A 19441-nucleotide genomic window follows, 5' to 3' on the forward strand; every position below is an offset into this window, starting at 1 on the left:
ATCCAGATATCTCTACAATTATTTTTAAATAAGAAATTCCATTATTCAACCAAAACTTGACATGCATTTTGAAAAATTGAATCAAGAGAAAAACAGATAATAGTAACAGACCCATCGTTATTCCAGACATTACAGTTATCAAACTTGGATATTAAAATAAGTGATTAACATGTCCAGAAAAATAAATTATAAGATGGAGCATTTCACCTTACAACTGGAAATTGTAATGCAGAATCAAATGGGTATTCTAGAATTTAAAATTACAATATCTGAAATTAAGAACCCAATAGATGAGGTTAACAGCCATTGCATCACAGCTGATGAGAGGATTAAGGAAGTAAAAGATTAGCAGGAAATAATTACAGCAAAAAGAAAACTGCATGGAAATTTTAAAGAGAGAGGATGGGTCATGGTGAAAAGTTGTAATACATTTGTAATGGTAACATATAAAACAAAAAAAGAATGAGGTAAAAGAAATGCAATGAGATCAAAATCAAGAATTTTCCAAAACTTGAAAATCTTGAAGCGGCAGATTAGAAAACCTTACAAAACTCTAAGTAAAAATATTACAAGGAACATATCCTTACATATGTCATTATAAAGCCTCTAAAAACCAAAAACAGAAAACCTAAAAAGCAGGAGAGGAAAATGAGAAACAATGAGTGGTGATGATTTATCATTAAACAATGTAGAAGCCAGATAATTATATCATGATATCCCTGAAGTGCCAAAAGAAAAGACCTGCCAGCATAAAAACCTAAACTGAATAAAAATATCTTCCAAAAGCAGAAGTAAAAAAAAAAAAAAAGAGAGATGTCTAATCTAACAAACACTGAGAGTATTGTTAATGAACACCTGCACTAAAGGAAACAGTAGAGTTCAGGAGAAGAAAAATTATATTAAAGTTTGACTAAAAAATAATCAGGAAAGAGTGAAATGCAAGAGAAAGAGTAAATTTGTGGATGAATGAAACTGAGTCTTCTCCAACTAAATATTTTTCATTTTTATCATATGTATGTCCTAACTGATTTCTAGATTTTTTTCCATTCTCATGGCCACCTCTGACTGTACTTGGAAATCTTGCTCTTAAAATGGGAAGCTCACTAATGGGTAAGACATGACAGATCTAAACTGTCATGTATTGTAAAACTTCTCCTTTGCCATGACATCCTGAGGGTTCCTAGTGGATATGAAGTAATGTCAATGTATGCCTTCTCACACCACCCAAACTCCCTCTCCGTCTTACATTTATATTGCTGTTTCTCATCTTAACCACCTCATGTCCCTAAATGTTATGTTCTCAACATGGATTTATTTCAGTTTGACATGGTCCTAACCTCCTTGGTTTGAAGAAAGATACAAAGTTTCCAGGACTTGCATTAGAGAGTTCCCATTGCACCATAGCCTTCCAAGGCACATCTCATTGTTTACCGCTCTGTGCATGATACGCTATAAGGAAAAACAAGGATACCTACATGTCATATAAATATTTCATAGTCTGTGCCAAATATCATTTATTACACAAAGAGTAACTATGTCAGTTACTTACCTAGCATCTTGCAGCCCTATATTTACACTTCTGTGCCTTGTAACGCTAAAATTAAAAATTTTAGCTATGTTTGCCAATCAGTCTCCTGTTAATTTTCCCAAAGGAGGCATTATTGAGAGATCAGAAGATGGGAAGAAAGGAGAAGAAATTCCTCTTGCTTTCTCTCTGCCTCTGGTAGCATCTCTGGAAGTGTATATGTCTCCTGAATGATCTTACTTGGACTCTGACTGATATAATATTCATTAACAAAAGACTTGATATTTACAAAAGTGGTGAGTTCTATCATATCATAGAACTCATTTAACTATTTTAACTACTAAATTTTTAGCTGTGCAAAAGGAGGTAAAAGCTTCAGAAATGACTGGATTATCACAAAATAAATCATATGATAGTTCAGACTATAGCTGATGTTACATAGGCATTGTCTTTCCTTGAACAAAGTAAAAATCCCCTGGCATCAGGCATGTTTATACATCAGATATTTCTTCTGTATATATTAATTTCTAAAGGCCACCTGAAGCAATAAGTTTTTACCTGACAGGTTAACTGTACTGTTTAACTAATTTGCTCCAGAACTGTGAGAACTTTCCTCATCTTCATCATAAACTAACATGCAGCACACTGAAACACGAGCATGTCGAGACTCAGAACATTGTGCCGATCCACCACCCTTAAGACCTCAGGCTGATGGGACTTGACGAACAGAAAGCGGCAACTGCTACAAATGCCTTAATAACATTCAGATGTATCAGAGGTTAGGAGATAAACCTCTTGACACTATATGGACCTGGTACTTTAGTGACGTGTCTAGGTGTTCAGTGGAGTTCTCCTTATATAGCCTGTCCCTCAAATTATCACAATGCATGTTTGGCTTTTTTTGGCATTTGGAGGCAACCTATACCTCATCTGATGGTGCTGTTCCAAACTTATTTACTGACAAACTGAAAGGCTTCCCATTCTGAATGGGTTCTAAAACTGATCCAGGTTATAGGGAATGCTGCTCTGCTGCTAAGGCCCTACTGTCCAGCTGTTCCAATGAAACTCAGAATAACTATGGCAAATAGAAAGGACAAATGAATCCCTAGAAATCAGTAGACAAATCATAATGTAGTTCCCCTAGGATTTTGGAGTAAGATAATATACCTCTCCAAAGATAGTATTAGCCTCTAGAGAAAAAAAAAAAAAAAAGATAGTCTCTAGGAAAAGAAAAGTTTTAGATTGATATCTGGGCTCTGATAGAGATTCGATATCTGATCATGGGACAAAAACTGACTCAAACTGACTCAGAAATATGAGTTACATCATGAGATGGGTGTTTTCTAATCCACTAAAACAAAAATTTAGTGCTGAGGAGCAGCACTCCAAGATGCAAGAAGAGGTTTTAGAGGGCTAAGCAAAGCTCACGAGCAGGAGGCTGAGTCCCCTGGCACTTTCACAGAGTGAGCCGTCGGCCACCACCCCTTTAACCTGTAGCCTTACAGGATAACCCTGAAGACCAGTCTACAGAGGCAGAAACAAGTCAGCCCTAGTGCACAGATGATTCTATATGGTATGCTGTCGCCAGTCCAAAGTGTCGCTGTACTTCAATCCTAATCAGGAATGTTCTGCAAAGGCAGCAGGGAAAAGCAATCTTCCTATTTCCTATCTTAATCTGGCCTAACTCTGAGAAGTATATTTAGTTATTTACTTTTTCTGGATCGAAATATGGCCAGAGATGTGAATCTATACTGATTCACAAGCAACAGATCATAGTTCGGCTTAGGAATCATGTAATTGGAAAGGAAGAAAAATCAAGAAATAAAATTATAAGGAATTCAGGGGAAGAAGCATGAGAAGACCCTCCCAGAGAGGACACAGCAAGAGAGGATATATTTGTTCTGTGTGATTGATTGCAGGGTACTCAGAGCAGAGAAAGTTCCCAAATATTAGGTGGAAAAGATGACCCTTCCTGTCATATTAGCCAGTCTCTGCTCAGCCACCTTGATGCTTATTCAATAGACTCACATTCACATCGCCATGGCAGCAGGAGTAGAAAGTTATATATGGGTCAAAAGCATGAGCTCTCATCTTACTAAGAAAATCTGCTTCTGTCATTGCTGATGGCTTAACTTTCCAAGAGGCCCTCACAGGTCATCATTTCTCAAATGGACCATTCCAAGCACCTGATGGCAGTCTGATTATATTAGGTCCTTTCTATAACATTGAGAACATGGGGGTGTGCCCTTAAAGAACAGAAAGTTACTCTTAGAATCTTCCTTTCCTGCTTAAAATTTTTCTGCCAGTACCTCCACCCATGGATAATGACATGCCCTGTTCACCATGATAGCACACTACACAACAGTCGTTAACAGTGGTGCCAAGTAAGCAACTCATTTCAGCATAAAAGAGCAGCAATAAACTAACTCCATACATTACTGGTTTTATGCCATCTATGTGTTCCTACAGATGTACCTGGCCAACATGGAATAATAAGATGATCAATTGCAGACTCACTTTCAAAATGTGATACGGGCTCTGAACTAATGACCAATATGTAGTACTATTCCTTCCATGGCCGTAAAGCATGAGTTTGGAAATAAAGAGGAGAAGGGGGGGACTAATCTCGCTGTTATACCTAATAAATCACACAAAAATTTTTGCTTCCCATCCCACCAAATTCAGGCTATGAGATTTTAGAGTTACTAGTTCTTAAAGGAAGGATGCTTCCATCAACTGGCATAAGAATGATCTCTTTAAAGTGATACTGAGATTTCCACCTGGTCACTTAGGGCTTCTCATGCCACTAACCCGAGAGTCAAAGAAGAGAGTTACTTACTGACTGATGACAGTTATGAAATGGAAACAGGGTCATTGTTGGACAATGGAGGGATAAAAAGCTGTGTTTGGAGCCCAAGGGCAAAAAAATGCCATGAAAGACCAAGTGAACCCACTATAGTTAAGACCACTGAGAACTGAGCTGTTGCAGGGGCAGGTGTTTGAATCATCCACAAAGGGCAAGGATTCCAACCGTATGAGATACTGACTGAGGGCCAATGGAGCCTGGAATGGGTAAAACAAATATTGTGTGTTAAGGCATATATGTGGAATCTGGAAAAAAGTGGTATAAGTGATCTTATTTAAAGCAGAAATAGAAACATAGACATATAGACGAAATGTATGGACACCAAGGAAGAAAAGCGGGGGAGTAGGATGAATTGGGAGATTGGGATTGACATATAAATACTGCTGATATAATGTATAAAGTATATAACTAGTGAGAACCTACTGCATAGCACAAGGAGCTCTACTCAGTGCTCTACAAGTGACCTAAATGGGAACGAAGTTGAAAAGAGGTATGTGTGTGTGTGTGTGTGTAGCTGATTATACAGTGGAGGTGATGAATAGATTTGGGGGATTAGATCTGGTAAACAGAGTGCCTGAAGAACTATGGATAGAGGTTCATAAAATTTTATACAATGCAGTGATCAAAACCATCCCAAAGTAAAAGAAATGCAAGAAGGCAAAGTGGTTGTCTGAGGAAGCTTTACAAATAGCTGAGAAAAGAAGAGAAGTGAAAAGCAAGGGAGCAAGAGAAAGATATACCCAACTGAATGCAGATTTCCAGAGTACAGCAAGGAGAGATAAGAAGGCCTTCTTAAATGAACAATGCAAAGAAATAAAGGAAAACAATAGAATAAGCAAGACTAGAGATCTCTTCAAGAAAACTGGAGATGTGAAAGGGAAAAAGTGAAAGTCATGCAACCCCATGGGATTCTCCAGGCCAGAATACTGGAGTGGGTAGCCTTTCCCTTCTCCAGGGGAACTTCCCAATTCAGGGATCAAACCAAGTCTCTTACATTGCAGGCAGATTCTTTACCAGATGAGCCACTAGGGAAGCCCAAGAATGCTGGAATGGGTAGTCTATCCCTTCTCCGGTGGATCTTCCTGACCCAGGAATCAAACTGGGGTCTCCTGAGTTGCAGGTGGATTATTTACTAGCTGAGCTATGAGGAATATTTCATGCAAGGATGTGCAGGATAATGGACAGAAATGGTAAGGATCTAACAGAAGCAGAAGAGATTAAGAAGTGGTGGCAAGAATACACACAAGAACTATACAAAAAAGGTCTAAATGACTCAGATAACCATGGTGTGGTCACTTCCCTAGAGCCAGACATCCTGGAAAGGGAAGGCAAATGGGCCTTGTGAAGCATTACTAGAAACAAAGCTAGCAGAGTTTATGGAATTCCAGCTGAGCTATCTCAAAAACTAAAAGATGATACTGTTAAAATGTTGTACTCAAAATGTCAGCAATTCTGGAAGACTCAGCAGTGGCCACAGGACTGGAAAAGGTAAGTTTTCATTCCAGTTTCAAAGCAGGGCAATGCCAAAGAATGTTCAAACTATCATACAATTGTACTCATCTCACATGCTAGCAAGGTAATGCTCAAAATCCTTCAAGTTAGGCTTCAGCAGTAAGTGAAACAAGAACTTCCAGATGTATAATCTGGGTTTACAAAAAGGCAGAGGAACCATAGATCAAATTGCCTACATTCATTGGATCATGGAGAAAGCAAGAGAATTCCAGAAAAAACATCCACTTCAGTTTCATTGACTATGCTAAAGCCTTCAATGTGTGGATCAGAACAAACTGGAAAATTCTTAGAGATGGGAGTACCAGACCACCTTATCTGTCATTTGAGAAACCTGTATGCAGGTCAAGAAGCAACAGTTAGAACCAAACATGGAACAACTGACTGATTTCAAAGTGGGAAAGGAGTATGACAAGGCTGTGTATTGTCACCCTGCTTATTTAGCTTACATGCAGAGTACATCACGTGAAATGCTGGGCTGAATGAATCACAAGCTGAAATAAAGATTGCCAGGAGAAATATCGACAACCTCACATATGCAGATGATACCACTCTAATGGCAGAAAGTGAAGAGGAACCCATGAGCCTCTTAATGAAGGTGAAAATGAAGAGTGAAAAAGCTGGCTTGAAACTCAATGTTAAAAAATAACTAAGATCTAGGTATCCAGTCCCATCACTTCATGGCATAAAGAAGGAGGGAAAGTTGAAACGTTAGATTTTCTTTTCTTGGGCTCCAAAATCACTGCAGACGGTGATTGTAGCCATGAAATTAAAAGATGCTTGCTCCTTGGAAAGAAAGCTATGACAAACCTAGGCGGCATATTAAAAAGCAGAAAGATCACTTTGCTGACAAAGATCCGTAGAGTCAAACTATGGTTTTTCAAGCAGTCATGTACAGATGATAGAGTTGGACCACAAAGATGGCTAAGCACCAAAAAATTGATGGCTTCAAATTGTGGTGCTGGAGAAGACTCTTGAGAGTCCCTTGGACTGCAAGGAGATCAAATCAGTCAATTCTAAAGCAAATCAACCCTGAATATTCACTTGAAGGACCGATGCTGAAGCTGAAGCTCCAATACTTTGGCCATCGGATGTGAAGAGATGAGTCATTGGAAAAGATCCTGATGATGGAAAAGAGTGAAGGCAAAAGGAGAAGGCGGCTGTCAGAGGATGAGATGGTTAAATAGCATCACCAACTTGATGGACATGAATTCGAGCAAACTCTGAGAGGTAGTAGGGGACAGAGGAGCCTGGTGTACTGTAGTCCTTGGGGTTGCAAAGTGCTGAACACGACTTAGTGACTGAACAACAAGTAGCTGACTCACTTTCCCATGCAGTAGAAACTTATACAGCACTTTAAAGTAAGTAAACGCCAATGAATATTCTTTTAAAAAGAAGAAAGAAACTGAGGAGCAAGTTTACTTGTAACAAGATACAAGAATACAACTACCACAAAAGTGCATCTTTTTCTTCCTCACCCATTACTTACCCACACACACAATTTTTCCTCCTAAGAAGCAGCATTTCTTCCCTGCTCTCTCTTTACCTGTAGCAGCATCTTAGGGAGCAGCCTGACCCTGGTTTCTGCCCTAAAGCTGTTTTCATGGTTCCAGTACTGACATGTGGCCTGTGTTCGGTACTCTTAGACCCTGGTTACACCACTTCCTCCCTTTTCCTTTACCAGAAAAATGGTGAGCATTTCCTACAACATTAATTTTTGAGTTATATCCTCATCCCCACTAACTCTCCTTTTGAAACACATGGAGTAGTTTCTGCTTCCCTTTCTTTTTTCTTTTTTTTGAGCCACAAAGATTCTTTGCTTTATTGAACTATGCTTTCATTGGTGCTATAACAGAAGCCATACTGGAATGGGTCAAAGAGTTAATAGAAAGTAGAGATAGCAATGGCAGAGAACTCTTTACAAGAGTAAAGGGGAGAAAAGGGGAGAAAAGGGAAGACTAAGTTAGGAGCTCAATTCCAGTTGAGCTATTTAAATTCCTAAAAGATGATATGGTGAAAGTGCTGCACTCAATATGCCAGCAAATTTGGAAAACTCAGCAGTGGCCACAGGACTGGAAAAGGTCAGTTTTCATTCTGACCCCAAAGAAAGGCAATGCCAAAGAATGCTCAAACTACCGCACAATTGCATTCATCTCACATACTAGTAAAGTAATGCTCAAAATTTTCCAAGCCAGGCTTCAACACTGCGTGAACCATGAACTTTCAGATATTCAAGCTGGTTTCAGAAAAGGCAGAGGAATCAGAGATCAACTTGCCAACATTCGTTGTATCATGAAAAAAGCAAGAGAGTTCCAGAAAAACATCTATTTCTGTTTTATTGACTATGCCAAAGCCTTTGACTGGGTGGATCACAACAAACTGTGGAAAATTCTGAAAAAGATGGGAGTACCAGACCACCTGACCTGCCTCTTGAGAAATCTGTATGCAGGTCAGGAAGCAACAGTTAACACTGGACATGGAACAACAGATTATTTCCAAATAGGAGAAGGAGTACGTCAAGGCTGTATATTGTCATCCTGCTTATTTAACTTATATGCAGAATACATCATGAGAAACGCTGGGCTGGATGAAGCATAAGCTGGAATCAAGATTGTCAGGAGAAATATTAATAACCTCAGATATGCAGATGACACCACCCTTATGGCAGAAAGTGAAGAAGAACTAAAAAGCCTCTTGATGAAAGTGAAAGTGGAGAATGAAAAAGTTGGCTTAAAGCTCAACATTCAGAAAACTAAGATCATGGCATCTGGTCCCATCACTTCATGGCAAATAGATGGGGAAACAATGGAAACAGTGAGAGACTTTATTTGGGGGGGGCTCCAAAATCACTGCAGATGGTGACTGCAGCCTTGAAATTAAAAGATGCTTGCTCCTTGGAAGAAAAGTTATGACCAACCTAGACAGCATATTAAAAAGCAGAGACATTACTTTTCCAACAAAGGTCAATCTAGTCAAGGCTATGGTTTTTGCAGTAGTCATGTATGGATGTGAGAGTTGGACTATAAAAAAAGCTGAATGCTGAAGAATGGATGCTTTTGAACTGTGGTGTTGGAGAAGACTCTTGAGAGTCTCTTGGACTGCAAGGAGATCCAACCAGTCCATCCTAAAGGGAATCAGTCCTGAATATTCATTGGAAGGACTGATGTTGAGGCTGAAGCTCCAGTACTTTGGCCACCTGATGTGAAGAACTGACTTATTGGAAAAGACCCTGATGCTGGGAAAGATTGAAGGTGGGAGGAGAAGGGGACGACAGAGGATGAGATGGTTGGATGGCGTCACTGACTCAATGGACATGAGTTTGAGTGAACTCCGGGAGTTGGTGATGGACAGGGAGGCCTGGCGTCCTGCAGTCCATGGGGTCACAAAGAGTTGGACATGATTGAGTGACTGAACTGAACTGAGATTAGGAGAACATAGGATCCAAGAATGGTTTATCTCTCTTACATTTTAAGGGAATGATTATAGCGTGTTTAAATATTAAAGGGGGCTTCCCAGGTGGCACAGTGGTGAAAGAATCTGCCTGCCAATGTAGAAGGTGCAAGAGATGCAGGTTCTATTCCTGGGTCTGAAAGATCCCCAGGAGTAGAAAATGGCAACCCACTCCAGTATTCTTGCCTGGAAAATTCCAAGGACAGAGGAGCCTAGCAGCTTCTCAGCCTTTTGGCTAAGATCAAGTGTAGCCTTTCTTTTATCAATCCACTAATCTTTCATACATATTTAAATATCTCAGTCCATCTGAATCAGTGATTATCACAGTTTCTTGGAGACGGGGGCTTTCCCAGAACCCCCTAAGTACTGCTGCTAAGAAAAAAGTAAAAGAGGAAAGAGAATCTATACTTTTTTTAGAAACCAACCGCCCTCACTTCCACTATATCATTTCTGTTTCATGTTTTGCTTGTTTACATTTCTCAAAGGAATTTCATCAAAACAAAGGCTTTTTCATATAATAACATGTTAGAAATCATGGATATTTGCCACTGACAAACATGTTGAATAGATCTTGGTCAAGGATAAAAATCTAGCTCTAACCTCAGTAGAAGTTGCTGTGTTCTACCCAGAGGTGGGGGGTGGTGTGAGATGCCACCCCAAATTTACTCCCTCTCCACTCCACTTTCTCACCAGCAGTTCTGTTCCAACGGTCCTGACCCTCTGCCCCTTGTCTCTAGGGTACTCTCACTCTTAGGAGCCTGGCTGAACATTTTCCTGCGCTCATTATGTATCAAAAGGCTGAATCCATCCATAAAGCCTGCAATAAAAATAACCCAAACAAATGACTACCCCGTCACATGTCCTATTAGCAAAGTACTTGTGTGGGAACAAAATGTTGTTGTTGGTTTTGTTTTCATTTTTTTAATACAGTCAAGGCCCCAGTGGGGCATGAATGTGGAATATCATCCCACTTTATAATATATGCACCATAATCTTCTTAAAATGAGTTTTCACTTCAAGAAACATAAGGACTTAAATATGAGCAGCCTGTTTTGTGCATTTGTGTGTTTGGCATCTCATTACACTTCAGACCATTTTGTCTTCTTAGAACAATTGAATATCATTAGTGGAGGCATATTTTGTTGCCAGAACTTGCTTGGTTGTGATTGTGCTTGTTAAAATGTGTCCATTTGCCAGCTGATGGATGGGAATTCTGAAGGGTGCCTGGTGGGTGAGCATTTGAATATCAGAACTTTCATCTTTTTCTTCCAGAGAGAAAAATAGCTTTGCTACCAACCAACACAATGCACGAATTGTCCTTGACTTCCCCTCCCTCTTTTGTCTTCTTTCTGTAACACTCTGTTTAGCTCACAGAGTTTCTCTCAGGCACCCAGAACTGCACAAGATATAAAAAGCTTCAGAGCCTAGCAAACCTTGGAACAAATCCAGATGCCTCAGCTTTAGTAACATGGTGACCTTGGGCAAATGAGTGAACCTGTAGGGCCTCAGGGCTTTAACTTGCAAACTGGACCTCCTAGTGCTTATTTTTCAGGGTCTTTACAGTAAAAACTCCTCACCTGGTTTGGGCGCCTAGTAGACCCTCAATGATTTGTAGGCAGACACAGTAATAGATCAGTTAAAGAAAAAAAAAGCTTAAAACAACTAAAGAAGCACTGAAGAGCAAATAGAGTGCTGTATTAATTAGAATGTAACCAGGCAATAAAATACGATGTTCATTTACCTTCAGTCACTCAATTGTGTCCAACTCCTTGTGACGCCATGGACTGTAGCATGCCAGGCTTCCCTGTCCATCACCAACTCTGGGGGCTTGCTCAAGCTCATAGCCATCGAGTCAGTAATGCCATCCAACCATCTCATTCTCTGCTGTTCCATTCTCCTCCCGCCTTCAATCATTCCCAGCATCAGGGCCTTTTCTAAGGAGTCAGTTCTTCACATCAGGGGCCAAAGTATTGGAGTTGCAGCTTCAGCATCAGCCCTTCCAATGAATATTCAGGACAGATTTCCTTTAGGATTGACGGGTCTGACTTCCTTGCAGTCCAAGGGACACTCAAGAGTCTTATCCAACACCACAGTTCAGAAGCATCCATTCTTCAGCATTCAGCTTTCTTTATAGTCCAACTCTCACATCCATACATAACTACTGTAAAAACCATAGCTTTGACTAGATGGACCTTTGTTGGCAAAGTAATGTCTCTGCCTTTAATATGCTGTCAAATTTGGTCATAATTTTTCTTCCAAGGAGCAAGTGACTTTCAATTTCAAGGCTGCAGTCACCATCTGCAGTGATTTTGGAGCACAAACAAATAAAGTTTCTCACTGTTTCCATTGTTTCCCCATCTATTTGCCATGAAGTGATGGGACCAGATGCCGTGATCTTGGTGTTTTGAATGTTAGTTTTAAGCCAACTCTTTCAATTTCATAAAGAGGCTCTTTAGTTCTTCTTCACTTTCTGCCAGAACGGGGTGTCATCTGCATATCTGAGTTTATTGATATTTCTCCTGGAAATCTTGATTCCAGCTTGTTCTTCATCCAGCCCAGCATTTCACATGATGTACTCTACATATAATAAGCAGGGTGACAATATACAGCCTTGACATACTCCTTTCACAATTTCTTGGAAATTGGAACCAATCATTTCTTCCATGTCCAGTTCTAACTGTTGCTTCTTAATCTGCATACAAATTGCTCAGGAGGCAGATAAGGTGGTCTTTTATTCCCATCTCTTGAAGAATTTTCCTCAGTTTGTTTTGATCCACACAGTCAAAGGCTTTGGCATAGTTAATAAAGCAGAAATAAATGTTTTTCTGGAACTCTCTTGCTTTTTCAATGATTCAGTGGATGTTGGCAATATGATCTCTGGTTCCTCTGTCTTTTCTAAATCAAGCTTGAACATCTGGAAGTTCATGGTTCACATATTGCTGAAGCCTGGCTTGGAGAATTTTGAGCATTACTTTGCTAGCGTGTGAGATAAGTGCACTTGTGCAGTAGTTTGAACATTCTTTGGCATTTCTTTTCTTTGGGGTTGGAATGAAAACTGACCTTTTCCAGTTCTGTGGTCACTGCTGAGTTTTGCAAATTTGTTGGCATATTGAGTGCAGCACTTTCACGACATCATCTGCTAGGATTTGAAATAGCTCAACTGGAATCCCAACACCCCTACTAGCTCCACTTTGCATTTCTGTTTCTTGGGGATGGTCTTGATCACTGCCTCCTGTACAATGTCATGAACCTCTGTCCATAGTTCTTCAGGCACTCTGTCTATCAGCTCTAATCCCTTGAATCTGCTTGTCACTTCCACTGTATAATCATAAGGGATTTGATTTACTTCATATCTGAACAGTGTAGTGGTTTTCCCTACTTTCTTCAATTTAAGTCTGAATTTGGCAATAAGGAGTTCATGATCTGAGCCACAGTCAGCTCCTGGTCTTATTTTTGCAAACTGTATAGAGCTTCTCCATCTTTGGCTTCAAAGAATATAATCAGTCTGAGTCTGGCATTAACCATCTGGTGATGTCCATGTGTAATCTGAGGAACCCCAAGATAAATTATTTTAGAAGCAAAACCTAGTAAGTTACAGTACATTCTTTTTACTTACTTTTTCTAAAGCCACTAGAGACATTTGGTTTAGCAACAGTGAACCATTGCTCCTATGGTGAAAACAGGATTTGGTTCCCGTGAGCCTTTGGTCACAACCCTTTGATCAGTGCAAAACCTTACGTTATATTTGTTTCTTTCAAAGACACCTCATTTAATACAGTCTCTTACTATTACACATTGTTGATTCATTTAACATTGAACTCACGTCCAAGAGCCTCTACCTCCCAGCTGAATGGCGCTTACTTAGACATGTGTTTTCTCCATGAGACACATCGCAGCCTTTCTGCTTAACTTGCTTAAGAACAATAGACAGGAACTCAGCACTACACTTAAAGGCCATCTTAAACAGGTAAATCACCAACAGAAAGCATAAAATACACAAAAAATGTGAAATATGCCACACAAAATTGACCAGGAAGAGGAAATGTGTTTACAGGATGAGAGCTTGTTTGATTCAGCCTCAGAGGGGATGTACACGGGATGACTCGAATTTTTCACTCCTTGGTGCACATGCATGTCCATGGATGACCACAGAAATGCCAGAGTATTAATGGGGATTACAAATAATTTTAGCAAGTAGAAAAATTAGGAAACAAGGAATCTATGAATAAGAAGAATCAATTGAAAACATCAGGAGGGGTCCTTGGACACAGGAAGGAATGCTTTAAAATGAGTGATGAGAGGACAGGGTCCAGGCAGGAATTGCCAAATCAGCAAGGTGAAATCACTGAAAATCAGAAACAGTGGATGGGAACAAATGATAAGCCAGGAATCCTCTGGCCCGGAGCCCAAGCAGTGATTCTGCTCACCTCCTTCACATCCATCGTGCCCTGTTTGGAGCTCCTTTGTCTAGCTTCTCCATCAAAACAGCGTCCGCCTTCCATTGCTCTTTAGACTTCCCCTGCTTTATTTGGGCTTCCCTGTGCTTCCCTCATAGCTCAGTTGGTAAAGAAGCCACCTGCAAAGCAGGATACCCCAGTTCAGTTACTGGGTCGGGAAAATCTGCTGGAGAAGAGATGGACTACCCACTCCAGTATTCTTGGGCTTCCCTGGTGGCTCAGCTGGTAAAGAATCTGCCTGCAATGCAGGAGACCTGGGTTCGAACACTGGGTTGGGAAGATCCCCTGGAGAAGGGAATGGCTACCCACTCCAGTGTTCTAGTCTGGAGAATTCCATGGACAGAGGAACCTGGCAGGCTACAGTCAATGGGATCACAAAGAGTCAGACACGACTAAGTGACTTTCACTTTCACTGCTTTATTCTCCTCCAGAATGCACCTGCATGACCTCACATATGTGGGTTTTTATTTGTGAATTGTCTGTTGTCTCTGCCAGAATGCAGAGTCGATGAGATCAGGACCTTATGGACTTCACTCTCCAGCCCCAGGGGACCTAAAGAGCACCTGTCACAGTGTGATTGTAATAATCTGTTGAATAAGGACAGGAATTCTTATGACTCTGAAGAACACATTAAAAAGTATACTTTTTGTCTAAGAGGAAAGTGTCGAGTTAAGAGTCCTATCAGATATGGAAGATTTATAGTACTTCTGATGGTATATGAAAAATAAAAAAGAAAAAAATAATTTCTATCCTCATGGGGTAAGCAAAATAAAAAGAGAAGAGAATTAGGTTTAAGATGGAGGTTATGCTGGCATCAGGAATTACAGTTCAGCAAAATTGTTTATATAGATACATATGTTTACATATATATATATATTCATATTGTTATTCATTATTCAGTTGCTCAGTTGTGTCCTACTCTTTGCAACTGGACTGCAGCCCCCCAGGCTTCCCTGTTCATCACCATCTCCCAGAGTTTGCTCAAACTCATGTCCATCGAGTTGGTGATGCCATCCAACCGTCTCATCCTCTGTTATCCCCTTCTCCTGCCTTCAATCTTTCCCACCATCAGGGTCTTTTCCAATGAGACAGCTCTTTGTATCAGGTGGCCAAAGTATTCGAGCTTCAGCTTCAGCAGCAGTCCTTCCAATGAATATTCAGCGTTGATTTCCTTTAAGATTGACTGGTTTCATCTTCCCTCTGTCCAAGGAACTCTCAAAATCTTTACAGTAAGACAGAGATCTATGGGATTGGGAACCAAGGGGATGAAGAATGTAGATTAATGTACAGATTGGATCACCTGCATCTAGGTGTCAGAACCAACTAAATACAAGTTTCCCTGTTTTGAAACTCTGGGGGAAGTTGAGACTGAAAAGCATCGCCCCTTCCCAACTCCAAATCACAGTATATAAAGTACACCTGACTATAGCATGTTCCTTCTAAATCCTTTCTTACTCTGCATCTTCACAGAAATCACAGCAAGCCTCAGTTGTCTGCTTCAATTGGAACTGCAGCCTACATGGTATAATTTAAAGCAAAATGGAAAGCTCTCTGCATTGCTAAAATGCGATGTCCAAAATGAGAATACTGCAGAATCTTTGGGGTCTAAGAGCTTTCAAAATGCTTCCGTACCTGGATAACTAACTAATTAAACTACTGTCAGTCATTAATACTTTAGTGTAAATTAGCTTATCCTGGCATTTTAAGCGGTAATCATGTAATTCCAAACTAATTTTATAGAATGAGAAAACTGAGAACCATAATGGGAACATAGTGTTATAACTAATTTAGTAATTTGAGATGGGACAAAAACCCAGGCCTCCTGGCATTCAATTAACTATAGTGTTCTGATCTAAAACCTTTCTAGTACAGGTGGTTGAGCCCATCTTCTAATGAAATTTCCAATTAGTAAATCCTTATGAGAAAAGTATATAAAACCTCTAGTAAAATGCAAATATCTTAACTGAAATAAATGCAAATAACTTAAAAAGGTATTATCCTCAATTGGTTTATCAAAGTAGCTGTTCCCAGAAGTCAAGTCGCATCTTAGGATGCACTATCCATCTATGAAAGACAAGCTAGACTTAAGAGTCCCCAAGAGCACCTGTCAATATTGTCACCATTCTACATTTGACTGGCATATCCACAGGAATCCAGAGCCCACAGAGGTTGACAAGCAGCTATAGAGAGCTTGATTTTTCTGAGCTGATTGTGGCGAGTCCCTGAGTCATGTAGAAGCAACTCTAAACCCTTGTGACTGCAAACACTAATCAAGAAACTGATTATACCCCCACTGGAAGCTGGAAGATGATTTCTTAATGAAAGAGCTGGATTTTGACTAAAATGCCTTTGGAAATGTCATTTCAATGCTGCCCATCTCTTTAATACATTCCACCAATGCCTTCCCAACCACATTTTACACACAGAAAGACTTTTATAAGCAATCACACTTAGCTATTAATGCTTGATGCTAACAAAATAAACTCCATGTTCTGTCTTCAACCCATTTTTTCCCATGGAAAAAATTGCTTACCTTCTCAGGAGTATTTAAGTTGTCAAAAGAAAATTTGCTTTTCTTACCCCATGAGGGCAGGAACAATTAAATTCTTCTTTGGCTTGCATTCAGTATCAGGAAACATAGCGCTGCTATGAACTGAAGCGATCTACCAAAGGTGAAATTTCTAACATGAGAGCAGGCAAGTGAGTGAGCTACTTGGGGAAATGAGTTCCCTTGCCAGTAACTTCTAGGAGAAACTGCATTCGCTGCCACAGTTGTGTATACTCACATCCCAGCAACTTTTATAGTCAGAGATTTTGAGCATCAATAATAGCATTATCTGAAACACTATAGGTGATTACAAGAAACATCTGGCTTTCTATTTTGAAGTCCTATTTTTCACAAAGTTGCATGAGGCCACTGTGTTGGGGGGAGGAATGACATAGTTCTAAACCAGAGATCAGGAAACCATGGTTCATGGGTCAAATCTGGCATGCCACCTGTTTTGTAAAAAATAAAAAAAAGTACTGGGGCACGGTAACACATTGGTTTATGTGTTGTATTGTGTATGGCTGTTCTTATGCTACAGAAGCAGTGATGAGTAATTGTGACAGAGACCATATGGCTCACAGAGCCAAAAATAGTTACTATTGGCCTTTTATACAAAAAGGGCTCTAAACCAGTAGATTTTCTTGTTCTAACCAGTGGATCAGGTTTTGAACGTAGGGATTTATGTTTTTAACAAGACTTCCAGGAAAGGCTACTATCTATGGATGTTTAAGAAATTCCACGAGGGACTCTGTTTGTGCCAAGCTTTGAGACAGGCCAAGGCATGAATGGAGGAAAGGCAGGTCTAAGTCTGTTGCTCAGTAATCAGACTCTAAGGAAATTCTGCACAGTAGATTCCTCTTAACTTTCTGAGTCTCGTGTTCCCTCCAGCTCTGTGACTTAGCCTTATTTTCTGATACTGATTTTGGTACATTTCCACTTGGTTCTTGGCATCCTCTTTGTAGACAGCCAGTATTTATTTTTGGCATCACTCTTGGGGTCTATTCTTGCCACTAATATTGTATATGATGTTTATCTGTTCCTGCTCTACTGCTGACTCCAGACATCCTGGTTTTGGTCTAATTCCCAACTCAATTTGAGTACAAGCAAAACAACAACAGCTAACATTCTTCTCAGTTGAATGATTTATCTCTCAGGAGGTCTCCAATTTTTAATGTTTGATCCCAAAACAAACATGAGATTGAGATACCCAGACAACTGCTTCTATCCCATATCCCAAGGTCAATCAGTGCCCAAGAAGTTGCTAAATGGGATCGCCAAAGACATTAAATTTGATAGCCTCAGCCTAAGCACAGTCACCAAGTCATAGTATGGGATTACCTGGTATGCTGCTAAATTCATAATCAACTTCATTTTCAGATTCAGGAAGGTGGCATTCTTCTCCAGCTGTTTATTCTCCCAAAGACTGGGAGCAGAATCTGCATTAAGATTCATCTGTAACAGTGAAAATGTTGGTGATAACAGTTCCTCTGTACACATCTCACCAAATTATCTGTTCTTCTCTTGACCAGCCCCCCAAAAAAGTCTTATTTTGAGTGTACATATTTACCAAACATTGACCTTTGGAGATTTAAAGACTCTGAAAATTAGGGATGTATCAGCTCTGCTGGTAAAGAATCCACCTGCAAAGCATGAGACCTAGGTTCGAAGGCCAGGCTGGGAAGATCCCCTGAAGAAGGGAAAGACTACCTGCTCCAGTACTCTGGCCTGGAGAATTCCATGGACTGTATAGTTTATGGGGTTGCAAAGAGTCAGACAAGACTGAGCAACTTACACTTTCTATTTTCACAAACTAAAAAATGCAGTTAAAGTATATGTATATCACTATGAATTTCATATATTCATATACACAGAAACATAAATATGATACTGTGATATATATGACAATAAAATAATAAAAATAGTTTATAAGAAGCCAAGAATTACTGTAATTTGGAGCCATTTTTAATGATCAGAAAGCTCCACTTACCTTAAAAGCTTCCAATAATACTAGTTAAAAATGTAAACTTAAGTATTTTGTTATGATGACTTTAAAAATACAATAAAATCTGAAGTGTTTTCAGTATCTCTTCTTGAAAGCGAAAACATACATAACACTTTTATTAATTTAATATCTAAAATATTTAGATAGGAACTTCCTAGAAATAGAACACAACCCAGTTTATATGGACTAATTTCCAGAAAGTTTGCAAAACCAGGACTCTAGCAGATAGGTATTTAGATAGAAACTGATGGAACATGGGAGTTGGTGATGGACAGGGAAGCCTGGTGTGTTGCAGTCCATGGGGTTGCAGAGCTGGACATGACTGAATGACTGAACTGACTGATGGAACATGACCTCTGTGAGTTGCATGAGACCTGATCTGCGTCACATTCCTCACTGTATCATTGATATATTATGTCATAACAGAAAGCCTACTCCTTGAAGAAAATTTCTAAACCTTTGTTTTTTGGGATACTGTACCCTTGGACTCAACTTCAGATTTGGTCAGGTAGAATTATTATTCATCTTTGAACAATGGGCCTGAAGAAGCCAGTCTGTTCCCACTTGCGACCCTCTGATAGACTCAACTGCCCCAGCCCTCATCTATCCCAGCACCAGCTTCCTTCTCATCAGTATTGAGTGCCTTGCAGCTGTGCTCATTCAAGTTCTAATGTTTCTCTCCTCTGTAAAATTTGCATCACCCAATTGTTACCACCTCTGAGAAACTATGTGAGCCGCTTCCAGCAGTTCTTTCTAGGCCCCTGTAGTTCTTCTCGGGGAGATAATGAAGATATGTGTCAAAGTTAAATGAGAGTGCATCCTCAGGGGGTAAGAGTGAATGCAGCCATTGAGGGTGATAGAAATGACAAAGGCTACAATATAGGGACCTGCTGCAGAGGTCACTGGATGGTGTGGATGTAGGGAGCATCTGTCAGGGGGAAAAAGCTAGGACAGGGCAAGATTCTGATCAAAAGAAAAATAATAACAGAAAAATAATGCGACAAAAAATGGCGATTGCCAACAGTGGTGAAGATCACCTCCAGCTGGTGACGATGAAGGAAACACTCTGAAAGGAATGCTCTGA

The sequence above is a fragment of the Bos indicus genome, chromosome 24 (assembly GCF_029378745.1).
Source record: "Bos indicus isolate NIAB-ARS_2022 breed Sahiwal x Tharparkar chromosome 24, NIAB-ARS_B.indTharparkar_mat_pri_1.0, whole genome shotgun sequence".
Taxonomy (NCBI): Eukaryota; Metazoa; Chordata; class Mammalia; order Artiodactyla; family Bovidae; genus Bos; species Bos indicus.